Source organism: Cetorhinus maximus, unplaced genomic scaffold, assembly GCF_964194155.1.
Source record: "Cetorhinus maximus unplaced genomic scaffold, sCetMax3.hap1.1 HAP1_SCAFFOLD_388, whole genome shotgun sequence".
Taxonomy (NCBI): Eukaryota; Metazoa; Chordata; class Chondrichthyes; order Lamniformes; family Cetorhinidae; genus Cetorhinus; species Cetorhinus maximus.
The window spans coordinates 307,524-321,312 of record NW_027596334.1 but is presented as its reverse complement, the minus strand read 5'-3'; the positions used below and the strand labels follow the sequence as shown (position 1 = coordinate 321,312).

Genomic DNA, 13,789 nt, shown 5'->3' with positions numbered 1-13,789 from the left:
ATTGAAATTTAGAGACAGTCCCTTACTGAAGTGTTACGTTTGCAGAGAATCCCTGACTGCAGTCTCGCCATTTATGAATGATTATTTAGAGGCAGTCCCTGACTGCGGTGTCACTATTTGAGTTTTGCGATTTAGGGGCAGTCCCTTAGTGTATTGTCACTCTTTGTGAATGACTATTTATAGACAGTCCCTTGTTGGGTATCAATATTTGTGAGCGACTATTTAGAAATTGTCCCTTATTATAGCGTCACTATTTGTGAATGACTACTTAGAGACAGTCCTTTATTGCAGTCACAACTTGTGAATGATTATTTAGAGACAGTCCCTTATTTCCATGTCACTATTTATGAATGACTATTTTGAGGCAGTTCCTTATTACAGTGTCAATATTTGTGAATGATTATTTAGAGACAGTCCTTGAGTGCAGCATCACTATTTAGAGATAGTCCCTTATTGCAGTGTCACTATTTGGGAATAACTGTTTAGAGACAGTCCCTTGTTGAAATGTCTCTGTTTGTGAATGACCATTTAGAGACAGTCCCTGAGTTTGTGCGCCATTGTTTCTGGCAATGCTCTGAAGGACCCCCCCCCCCACCGCATGTGCTGCATGGCTGCCCGGGGCTGTGTTATTGCGATGGTGTAGCGCCGGGTGAGCCTGGCGACGCTATCCTGACGTCAGTGACCCAAGTGAGCTTCTGCCACCCCCAAATCCCAAATGTGGTCAAGACTCTATGTCCTGGCAGCGTCCCTCCAGCCTCCTCACCCCGAGAAAGGAGTGCCTCGGAGCGAGATGCCCCTTGCTGTGGGGCTGTGGGGATGGACCCTCGAGAAGGTTGAGCTGAGATTTTTTCCCACGCGTGCTTGTGTTGTGGAAGTGCAGTGTGGAGTCACTGGAACAATGTGGGGAGGTTTTTGTACAAAGTGAGGGTGGTGGGGCGGGGTGGGTAATATCAGACCCTATGGCTGCTGGGGTCGGGCGTGTTTGGTGGTGTGAGCAGACAATCTGGTGGGAAGGCCCGAGATCGGTTTCACGACGTCGTGAAGCCAGTTTGCGACCGTCTGGCTCCGCCCGCCAATGGCGGACTGCGTCCCTAACACGTCCGCATTTTAGACCAGCTCACCAGAATCGCCCCCTCCCACTGGATCGTCCACCCGCGTCAGCAGCGGGGAAAGCACACCGACCTGTTTCACAACAGCGTATATAAGGCCTGCCCCCGGTCAGCCGCACTCCGCTCGGGGCTTCGAGGTTTGTTTGCCCACCTTGCTTCGGGCAGCACCCACAGTCTCAGCGCCAGGCTTCACAGGCAGCACCACGGGCTGGCTCTCACGGGCAGGTCTCTACCTCCCAGACCAACCGTAAGGCGGGGGAGGCTTTTCGCCAGCTGCAGGGCCAGGGTTTTCTGGGGGAAGGGGGTGAAGTGGCCTCAGGCAAGGGAAGAGGCTGCAGGGTGAGGGCTGTACTGGGGAAGGAGGGTATCCCAGGGTGGGTGTGGGGGGCACATGTTGATCTTTGTCAAGACGGTGATTCCTAAGGAGGTCAGATGGAGATGTGAGGGTGTGTGTGAGAGAGTGAGTGGTGATGTCCCTTGAGTTGACAGTGAGTGAGATGCCAGTGAATGTGTGATGGGCTTGTGAGTGTGTGTGTCAGTCTGTATGTGTCACTCTGTGTGTCTATCTGTGTGTGTGTGTGGGTCTGCCTGTGTGTGTCTGTGTGTCTATCTGTGTGTGTGATGTGTGTCTATCTGTGTGTGTGTCTGTGTGTGTGTGTGTGTGTGTCTATCTGTGTGTGTGTGCCTATCTGTGTGTGTCAGTCTGTGTGTGTGTGTGTGTGTCTGTGTGTCTATCTGTGTCTGTGTGTCTATCTGTGCGCGTGTCTGTGTGTCTATCTGTGACTGTGTGTCTATCTGTGTGTGTGTGTCTATCTGTGTGTGTGTCAGTCTGTGTGTGTGTCTGTGTGTCTGTCTGTGTGTCTATCTGTGCATGTGTCTGTATGTCTACCTGTGTGTGTGTGTGGGTCTGCCTGTGTGTGTCTATCTGTCTGTGTGTGTGTGTGTCTATCTGTCTGTGTGTGTGTCTATCTGTGTCTGTGTGTCTATCTGTGTGTGTGTGTCTATCTGTGTCTGTGTGTCTATCTGTGCGTGTGTCTGTGTGTCTATCTGTGTCTGTGTGTCTATCTGTGTGTGTGTCTGTGTGTCTATCTGTATCTGTGTGTCTATCTGTGCGTGTGCCTGTGTGTCTATCTGTGTCTGTGTGTCTATCTGTGTGTGTGTCTGTGTGTCTATCTGTGTGTGTGTCTATCTGTGTGTGTGGGTCTGTCTGTGTGTGTGTCTGTGTGTGTGTGTGTCTGTGTGTGTGTGTGTCAATCTGTGTGTGTGTGTGTGTGTGTGTGTCTATCTGTGTCGGTGTGTCTATCTGTGTGTGTGTGTGTGTGTGTCCATCTGTCTGTGTGTCTGTGTGTCTATCTGTGTGCGTGTCTATCTGCCTGTGTGTGTGTGTGTGTGTCTATCTGTGTGTGTGTGTGTGTGTGTGTGTGTGTGTGTGCGTCTATCTGTGTGTCTGTGTGTCTATCTGTGTGTGTGTGTGTGTGTGTGTGTGTGGGTCTTCTGTGCAGCATTGGCACTGACCACCTCTGCCACCACCTCCCAAGCCGGGTGGTGAGATTGCTGGACCTCCTGCGGCCAGAGTCCTGTGAAGAGATGAAAAATGGAACGAGTGGTGGCTCTAGATTCAGTCTGCTGAGGATTACAATGAGGGGAGCGTTAGTGACGAGGCTCCCTGACAGGGGAAGGAGGGTCCTTAGGGATGCAAACACGGCCAGAGCAAATGTCTACCAGGTGCCTTCTCATCGATCTTCGTTGTAGGTAGTTTATGAGATCGCAAATGAAAGCTATGTAATGGTTGCAACTTCACATTTTTGGCAATAGGAGCAGTGGGGCCATTCAGCTCACTGAACCGGCTCCACCATTTAACTAGGTCATGGCTAATCTACTACCTCAACACCACCTTCCCACACTATCCCTGTACCTGATCTCATGGGTACCTAGAAATCTATCGAACTCTGTCTTGAACAGACTCAATGACTGAGTTTCCACAGCCTCTGGGGTAGAGAATTCCAAAGGTTCACCACCCTCTGAGTGAAGAAATTCCTCCTCATCTCAATCCTAAATGACCTGCCCCTTATTCTGAGACTGTGTCCCCTGGTCCTAGACCCCCCCCCACCCAGGGCAACATCCTTCCTGCATCCACCCTGTCACTCCCATTCAGAATTTTGTGAGTTTCAGTGAGATCGCCTCCCATTCGTCCAAACTCTAGAGAATACAGGCCCAGTCTCCTCAATCTCCCCCCATAAGACAGTCCCGCCATCCCAGGGATCGGTCTGGTGAACCTCCGCTGCGCTCCCTCTATGGCAAGCGTATCTTTCCTTAGATACGTGGACCAAAACTGCACACAGTGGTCCAGGTGCGTTACTTAAATATCTAATCTCTCATCTCTAGAAGGACAAAGTCTGCTTGGACGAAGGGAGCATGAGATGTGCTTTGAAATTGCCAGGTGCACAATGTTCACTTGAAGCTACCGCACAGAATTGTACCAGCAGAGGGAGTGTGGTGGAGCTGTTTGAATTAAGGAGTTAATGTTTGCTTCAGCTCTTCCTGAGGTATCCCTGGCTGTTTAAAGCACCAAGAATCTCGCACTGATGATGAGGACAGTGTAAAATAAGAAGGTGTGAGGTTTTTTCTGGTGTAGCGGTATTCTCACTGGATGAGTAATCCCGAGACCCAGGGTTATGCTCTGGGGGGGACCCGGGTTAAATCCCACCAGGGCAGATGGTGAAATTTGGATTCAGTAAAAATCTGGAATTAAAAGGCCGATCATGACCATGAAAACGTTGCCGATTGTCGTAAAACCTACTGCCCTTTAGGGAAGGAAACCTGCTGTCCTTACCCGGTCTGGCCTACACATGACTCCAGACCCACAGCAATGTGGTTGACTCTTAAATGCCCTCTGAACAAGGGCAATTAAGGAAGGGCAATAAATGCTGACCTAGCCAGTGACACCCACATCCCAGGAATGAATTTTAAAAAACACAGCGTTTTAAACTATGGAATTTGAGAGACACTCAGGCTGTGTTCAGACCTCACGAGCAGGAAGGTTTTTACAGGGAGGTTCCATTCTGATGATGGATGAAAATGGCATTGTGTATGGTGAACTATTCCCTTTTTGAAGCATGTTTGGAACCCTCCTCTGTATCCCCACGTTGGCAAAAATGGTCACAGCTTTTTGAAGGGGACGTGGGGAAGTTTTGGCCATTGGAGAACAGAAGGAAAAATCTATTGCTTTTCCTATTTGATGCCAGAGAGGAATACAACTGATGGAACAGTCATCTTCAGACACGCAGGATGCTGGATCCTGGTCACTAGTTTAGAAACATAGAAACTAGGAGCAGGAGTAGGCCATTCGGCCCTTCGAGCCTGCTCCGCCATTCATTATGATCATGGCTGATCATCCAACTCAATAACCTGTTCCCGCTTTCTCCCCAAACCCTTTGATCCCTTTCACCCCAAGAGCTACATCTAACTCCTTCTTGAAAACATACAATGTTTTGGCCTCAACTACTTTCTGTAGTAGCGAATTCCACAGGCTCACCACTCTCTGGGTGAAGAAATTTCTCCTCATCTCAGTCCTAAATGGTCTACCCCATATCCTCAGACTGTGACCCCTGGTTCTGGACTCCCCCACCATCGGGAACATCCTTCCTGCATCTACCCTGTCTAGTCCTGTTAGAATTTTATAGGTTTCTATGAAATCCCCCCTCATTCTTCTGAACTCCAGCGAATATAATCCTAACTGACTCAATCTCTCCTCATATGTCAGTCCCGCCATCCAAGGAATCAGTCGGGTAAACCTTCACTGCACTCCCTCTATAGCAAGTACATCCTTCCTTAGATAAGGAGACCAAAACTGCACACAATATTCCAGGTTTGGTCTCACCAAGACCCTGTATAATTGCAGCAAGATATCCCTGTTCCTGTACTCGAATCCTCTGGCTATGAAGGCCATTTGCCTTCTTTACCTCCTGCTGCACCTGCATGCTTACCTTTAGCGACTGGTGTACGAGGACACCCAGGTCTCGTTGCACATTCCCATCTCTCAACTTATAGCCATTCAGATAATAATCTGCCTTCCTGTTTTTGCTACCAAAGTGGATAACCTCACATTTATCCACATTATACTGCATCTACCCACTCAATCAGCTTGTCCAAATCACACTGAAGCATCTCTGCATCCTCCTCATAGCTCACCCTCCCACTCAGCTTTATGTCATCTGCAAATTTGGAGATATTACATTTAGTTCCCTCATCTAAATCATTAATATACATTGTGAATAACTGGGGTCCCAGCACCGATCCCTGCAGTACCCCATTAGTCACTGCCTGCCATTCGGAAAACAACCCGTTTATTCCTACTCTTTGTTTCCTGTCTGCCAACCAGTTTTCTATCCATCTCAATACACTACCCCCAATCCCATGCGCTTTAATTTTACACGCCAATCTCTTATGTGGGACTTTGTCGAAAGCCTTCTGAAAGTCCAAATAAACCACATCCACTGGCTCCCCCTCATCAACTCTACTAGTTACATCCTCAAAAAACTCCAGTAGATTTGTCAAGCATGATTTCCCTTTCGTAAATTCATGCTGACTCTGCCCGAATCTGCCACTGTTTTCCACGTGCTCAGCTATTAAATCTTTTATAATAGACTCTAGAATTTTCCCCACTACCGACGTCAGGCTGACTGGTCTATAATTCCCTGTTTTCTCTCTACCTCCCTTTTTAAATAGTGGGGTTACATTAGCTACCTTCCAATCTGTAGGAACTGTACCAGAGTCTATAGAATCTCGGAAGATGACCACCAATGCATCCACTATTTCTAGGGCCACTTCCTTAAGTACTCTGGGATGTAGACTATCAGGCCCTGGGGATTTATCGGCCTTCAATCCCATCAATTTCCCCAACACCATTTCACTACTAATACTGATTTCTTTCAGTTCCTCCCTCTCACTAAACCCTGTGTTCCCCAACATTTCTGGTATGTTATTAGTGTCCTCCTTTGTGAAGACAGAACCAAAGTGTGTATTTAGTTGGTCAGCCATTTCTTTGTTCCCCATTATAAATTCCCCTGTTTCTGACTGTAAGGGACATACATTTGTCTTCACCAATCTTTTTCTCTTCACATACCTATAGAAACTTTTACAGTCAGTTTTTATGTTCCCTGCAAGCTTACTCTCGTACTCTATTTTCCTCTTCTTAATCAATCCCTTAGTCCTCCTTTGTTGAATTCTAAACTGCTCCCAATCCTCAGGTCTGTTGTTTTTTCTGGCCAATTTGTATGCCTCTTCCTTGGATCTAATACAATCTCTAATTTCCCTTGTAAGCCATGGTTTGGCCACCTTTCCTGTTTTACTTTTGTGCCAGACAGGAATAAACGATTGTTGCAGTTCACCCATGCGCTCTTTGAATGTTTGCCATTGCCTATCGACCATCATCCCTTTAAGTAATGTTTCCCAATCCATCACAGCCAACTCGCCCCTCATACCATCGTAGTTTCCTTTATTAAAATTCAGGACCCTAGTCTCAGAATCAACGACGTCACTCTGCATCTTGATGAAGAATTCTATCATATTATGGTCGCTCATCCCCAAGGGGCCTCGCACAACTAGATTGCCAATTATTCCTTTCTCATTACACAATACCCAGTCTGGGATGGCCTGTTTTCTCGTTGGCTCCTCAACGTATTGGTCCAGAAAAACATCCCGTATACAATCCAGGAATTCCTCCTCTACGGTATTGTTACTAATTTGATTTGCCCAATCGATATGCAGATTAAAGTCACCCATAATTACAGATGTTCCTTTATTACATGTGTCTCTAATTTCCTGTTTAATGCCATTCCCAACCTCAGTAAAGGGGGAGTTGGACTGGTTAGCTGGACTAATGGATCCGGGTTATACGCTTGTTTTGGGATGACCAAGTTGGTATCGTAGACAAAGTAGATCAGCAGACAGTTCTTATTGAGAGCACACTATTTATTTACCAAGGAACTCAACAGCTACACTTGTGCGCTTACAACTCAAACCATGTTTCTACATTACAGACCCTAACTGTAGACTACTGACTACTGAGGTCGCCCGCACTACTCTGCTATTGGATAGTAAGATCATGTGATCTTCGATTATAACATTCTTGTTAAAGGTATATTACACATTAGATTACCACATCCCTCCCCCTTTACTCAAAAAATACATGTTACAGTTACAATTCTTCTCAAAATATCAAATTATTTACACAGGAATTAATTTACACCTTCAGTCTTTCTGGGGGTTTCCTGTTGCGTGTAGAAAATCTCACACCCACAGCTTCAGGTGTTTTGTCAGGAACCTGCTTTTTCTGGTGTTGTCCGAACATCAGTTTCTTCGGTGGACACCTGCCAACCTGTTTCCTCAACTTCCGCGGGTACAGCCGACCCTTCAGACACGTCTGTGCTCAGTTGTGTCCTTTCAACAGGAGACATTGACTCAATCGTGAACACTGGAGGAATCATTTCCTGGTACTTTGTTTCTCTCCTCCTTGTCTGATCTATATGTCTCCGTATGATTTGGTTTTCTACTTTCACATGGTGAGAAAGAGATCCAGTCACTGCACTTATTTCACCCGATAACCACTTGGGTCTTTCACCGAAATTCCTCACATATACCGTCTCTCCTAGGGTAAATTTCCTGTCATGACTATGCCAGTCATGTCCAGTTTTCTGGCTTCCCTGACTCCTTTCCACCTTCCCCACCCCCCCCACCCCCCCCCCCCCAACCTAAATTTGGCGTTACTAAGCTCAATCTCGCTCTGAGACAGCGATTCATCAACAATTCCACAGACGAGACGCCTGTTGCTGTGTGAGGGGTGGTTCTATAATGGAAAAGGAAATGTGTTAGCTTGGTCGCTATGGCGTCTCTGGTTAATTTCTTCATGCCTGACATGAGGTCAGTCATCTCAGCTCCAGGACATCACTGCAGGAGTTCCTCAGGGTAGTGTCCTCATCCCAACCATCTTCAGCTGCTTCATCAATGACCTTCCTTCCATCATATGGTCAGAAGTGGGGATGCTCGCTGATGATTGCACAATGTTCAGCACCATTCGCGACTCCTCAGATACTGAAGCAGTCCATGTCCAAATGCAGCAAGACCTGGGTGATATCCAGGCTTGGGCTGACAAGTGGCAAGTAACATACACACCACACAAGTGCCAGGCAATGACCATCTCCAACAAGAGAGAATCTAACCGTCGCCCCTTGACATTCAATGGCATTACCATCACTGAATCCCCCACCATCAACATCCTGGGGGTTACCATTGACCAGAAACTGAACTGGACTAGCCATATAAATACTGTGGCTACAAGAGCAGGCCAGAGGTTAGGAATCCTGTGGCAAGTAACTCACCTCCTGACTCCTCAAAGCCTGTCCACCATCTACAAGGCACAAGTCAGGAGTGTGATGGAATACTCCCCACTTGCCTGGATGAGTGCAGCTCCCACAACACTCAAGAAGCTTGACACCATCCAGGACAAAGCAGCCCACTTGATTGGCACCACATCCACAAACATTCACTCCCTCCACCACCGACGCACAGTAGCAGCAGCGTTTACCATCTACAAGCTCCGTGCCTCAGGGAGATTGCTACACTCTTTCACGCGCATGTGCAAAAGAGCGCAGGCCCTGATTCTCCCTCCTCCACCCGCCCGCCCGCACAGGTTTGACGGGCCTTAATTGGCCTGCCCGCGTAAAATGGCGGCACGCAGCCAATCGCGGGTGGCGATCGGCTCTGCCCCGCCCAGCCCGACCTACACAGGTAAATTTCCACCCCTTGAATTCAGGTGTGTCAGAACCTCCCAAGAAAGCCATAAAAATTCACCCAGCAATTGGGAACAAAGGTCTACACAGGCTAAACACATCAGGATTAACAGCAGAAGAGCTAAAGGATCCCCAAAAGATATGGATTACACTGGAGACCGGTTCAGGATCAGGTTAAACTTCCATATTCATCGACTGGAGTTCATGTCATTTTGACAATAGCCCACAGAACCCATAGAGCACTTCATCAGTAGATGCAGAGAAAAGGGTAGGTACTGTGATTCTTCAAACGCAGAGCTAGCAGACAGAATTGTCCAGAATGATCTGCTAGACAAGCCTAAAATGTATCTTATCGAAGAGCTACTCAAGGATGGAGGTGAGTATGGAGCGATCCTCACAGCTTGATGAAGATCACAGGTCCTCAGTACAACCCCAATTGTTGACTCATTCACCAGAATAGCCAAACCCAAGGAGACATGTGGAAGGTGTGGACCTCTCCAGGCACCAAGGAAAGGCCCGGTTTTCCATCAATCCTGCAAGGCCTGGGGTAGAAAGGGCCATTGGCAGCGGCAGTGACTAGAGCAAAGGCTGATGCAGCTACAACCAGACGTGCACTGATCCAGACAGACCGTACACAACGGGTACCTTCGAGCAGTAAGATTGACTATCGGGTATCCTGTCAGATACGTGTACACGAGGTGACTGACAAACCAGGAAATGACGGCCTTGTGTACGATGAGATGAAGAGCTATGTTTCACACCTTCAATCTGGTGGAAAACATAGATGCCATCTCATCATCCAAATTATTTATCAAGATTCAGATTATCTGCCCTAAGAAAGTTGGTATCTATTCGTTATTGGCCAAGATTGATTCTGGGGCAAGTGCCAACACACTACTGCCGCGAATTCTAAAACAGACATGTATCCACAGACATGGAAGGTCCTGGTGAAAGGTACTGCTGTGAATCTCTCTGTAATTCCATTTGCAGAATCCATAGTCCTGGAATGAGAGTACAATCAGCCCTCCTGGGTGTGTCCCATGCTCTACGCCATGGGAACTAAGGCCCAGCAACTGTAGGTCTACCAGAGTGTCGCAACCTCACACTAGTGACAATCCATGGAATCAGTCAAACCTCATTGGACAGATCAACCTCAGAAACTATTCCTATTGCCTCGGTTCACCACCTAACAGCGAAATATCCAGAACATGTTGACAAAATTGGCAGTTTCAAGGGAGCTGAAACATTACAATTGCAGGAGAATGCAGGTCCATCAACTGATCTGGAATATTTTTCACACCGCAGATACCAGCAGCTACGAGAAGAAGCAGTGAAAGATTCTACGCTACACAAACTGTGGAAAACCATCGTTGAGGGATGGCCTGATTCAATTCAGCAAGTCTGCAAACACACGAGACCATTTTAGCCTTACCAGGCTAAGCTAGGCATCTCCCGGGCAGTCACTTTTTAAAGGCAGGCAGATGATCATATCGGAATCTTTTGGAACCTGATATTCATCAACAACTTCATCACTCCCACATGGGTATAGATTGGACAGGAAGACTGACCAGACAGACAGACTATTGGCTGGGTATGAACAATGATATTGAAGTCATCATCAAGCAGTGCCAGACATGTCGATAGTATACATGATTCAGCATAGTGTACCACTGCACATGGAGCTCCGACCCATCCTTGGTCCAACATTGATCCCACTTCTTTCACATTCATGGCACTGATTTCATCATCGTTGTCAACTACTTTACCAAGTACCACATTCTTCGGCACAATACATCAAGCACAACCGTCATGCACAACCTAAGTGCTATTTTCATTTTATCCAGTGTGCCTAGAGAGATCATTACGGATAACGGTCCTCAACTTATTGGTAAGCCATTTCAGGATATGTTTGAGAAGTGGAATATCGATCACACTACTTCTCCTCATTACCCTAGATCTAATGACCTAGCTGGACCAATGATTCACACAGTGAAACCCCTAATTCCCATATGTAGACAAACCCAGCGAGATCTGCGCATTGCAATGTTACATCCGAGAGCAACACCTTTAAGTGTAACTATTCTATCACCGGCAGAGCTCATATTCGGCAAATCAGTGCATACCAATTTACCTACATTCACCCATTCTACTCTCTCAGAAACCCAATAACAACTGTTAAAACTACAAGAGAGGAGGACCAATGTGCACAATAAAAACGCAGGGACAGAATTGTCAAGTTTACAGTCGGGACAAGTTCACAGCCAGGTTCCCACAGAAGGAATGTGGCAGTCAGCTGAGGTGACAAGGATTTGTTCAGAACCAAGGTCCTAGGAAGTCATGACACACACAAAAAAGCACAACTGTGAGACATACCTGAGGGCAAATCAAATCCAATTCAGCTGTTCACCACCGTACAGTCCCGTACATCAAGGACAAGATCCCAAATGCAACCAGGAACAACATCCAAGAATGACAATTCCACAGATCACTGTGAGCAATTAAAGAAACCACCAGACAAGGTTACCACTAAAAGATCTGGGTGTACCAGCAGGTTACCTCTTTAGACAGTCATAGTTTTATGAGCTGTATAAACTCATAATGGTAACCACAGGAACATGTATTGGAACTAGTTATACTTCTTTGGAAGGAGGGAAAGTATTTTTAAAAAGAAAGGGGGGCGGGGTGTTATAATATGCCTTTAAGGGATAGCAGCTTGACATCATTAGAAGGGAAGTGTGTCATGCGATCAGTCTCAGTTTCACTTTTGCCTGTGAGCGGAGCACACACACACAGCTCTGCTGCTGATGTCTTCACGCTTTCTATCCGTGTATATCTGTTCCCATGTGTCTAGTTTAAATAAATGAACCCACAACATGTTTACACAATCCCTTGTGAGTCATGATGTCTTTATATCATAATAAAAACACGACTGACTGCAGCGGTCCAAGAAAGCAGCTCACCACAACCTTCCCAAGGGTAATTAGGGATGGGCAATAAATGCTGGCCCAGCCAGCAAAGCCCACGTCCCATGAAAGGATAAAAAAAAAATTGTATAGAGCAGCCAGGGTTTTATATATAAAGGCAGTGAGCACCAAAGCAAGAGCATTATGGTAAACATTAATCAAACAATGATTCAGCCTCAGTTGGAGTATCATGTCCAGTTCTAGGCTCCACACTTTAGGAAGGATCTGACGGCCTGGGAGCGGGTGCAGAGGAGATGAACCGGAATGGTTCCAGGAATGGGGGAGTCCGGTTAATGTGCAGAGACTGGAGAAGCTGGGATTGTTCTCCTTAGAGCCGAGAAGGTTAAGTGGGAGATTTAATAGAGGTTTTCAAAATCATTTTGACGTAGGAAAATCCAACTTGAGTGGCAGGTTTGGTAATGACAGTTCATAGATTTAAGATAATTGATAGGAGAGATGAGGAATCATTTTTTTTTCCACAGCCAGTTGTTGTGATCTGGAAGGTGCTGACTGCAGGTTCAATAGGAACTTTCAAAAGGAAATTGGATAAATACATATTTGCAGAGCTATGGGGAAAGAGCAGGGGGGATTGGGACTAACTGAACAGGTCTTTTGAAGAGGCAGCACAGACACAGCTGGGCTAATGGGCGCCTTCTGTATGACTCATAGGATTACACAGGATACCCAACCTGGAAACAGGCCATTCAGCCCAACCACTCCTGCTCCCCTCCAGCCTCCTCCAATCTCTCCTCATCTAAACCTACCATCGTAACCCTCGAGTCCTTCATAGAATTGCCCAGTTTCCCCTCAAATGAACCTATACAGTTCACTTCACCCACTCCCTGTGCCAGCGAGTTCCACATTCTCACCGCTCTCTGGGTAAAGAGGTTTCTCCTGAATTCCCCATTGGATTTCTTGGTGACCCTCTCATATTGATGGTCTCTAGTCCTGCCCTTCCCCACAAGAGGAAACGGTCTGTCTGTATCCAATCGATCAAAACCTTGCATCATTTTAAGGATCTCTATTAGGTCACCCCCTCAGCCTCCTTTTTACAAGAGCAAAGAGACCCAGCCTGTCACTCTTTCCCTGATATGTACATCCACACATTTCTGTTATCATCTTTGTAAATCTTCTCTTTATCCTCTCCAGCAGTTCAAAATCCTTTTTATAACATAGGGACCAGGACAGCACACACTGTTCTATGTGGGCCCTAACCAAGCTTCAGTACAGGTTCAAAATAACTTCCTTACTTTTCTATTCGAACCCGATTGTAATGGATGCTCCAGGTACAATGTGGCTCCTGTTTCCACATCTGCCCGTTGTGGAGCTGGTGAGGAGACTCTGGGCTGGAGATACAGAGATTTTTTAACCTGGAAAAAAACTGAGAGAAGCTGTAAACAACCCCACTCCACCCAATGGAGTTCAGCATCAGTCACTCGCCTACCTACAACCCAGTCACGATCAGCACCAAGACCCCCAGCCTTCAACACTTGCCTGGATGAGTGCAGCTCCCACAACACCCAAGAAGCTCAACACCGTCCAGGACAAAGCAGCCCCGCTTGATTGGCACCCCATCCACAAACATTCACTCCCTCCACCACCGACGCACAGTAGCAGCAGTGTGTGTACCATCTACAAGATACACTGCAGGAATTCACCAAGGCTCCTTCGACAGCACCTTCCAAACCCATGACCACTACCATCTAGAAGGACAAGGGCAGCAGATAGATGGGAACACCACCACCTGGAAGTTCCCCTCCAAGTCACTCACCATCCTGACTTGGAAATATATTACCGTTCCTTCACTGTCGCTGGGTCAAAATCCTGGAACTCCCTCCCTAACAGCACTGTGAGTGTACCTACACCAGATGGACTGCTTTGATTCAAAAAGGCAGCTCACCACCACCTTCTCAAGGGGCAATTAGGG

General features: G+C 46.9%; 2 long non-coding RNA genes across 3 annotated transcripts in view; one reads left to right on the top strand and one right to left on the bottom strand.

Moving 5' to 3' along the window:
- Window positions 1-13,789, top strand: part of LOC144673576 (uncharacterized) — a 345,035-nt gene that overhangs the window by 67,072 nt on the left and 264,174 nt on the right. The window lies entirely within an intron of this gene.
- LOC144673578 (uncharacterized) overlaps window positions 1-13,789 on the bottom strand; it is a 343,246-nt gene that overhangs the window by 66,351 nt on the left and 263,106 nt on the right. The window lies entirely within an intron of this gene.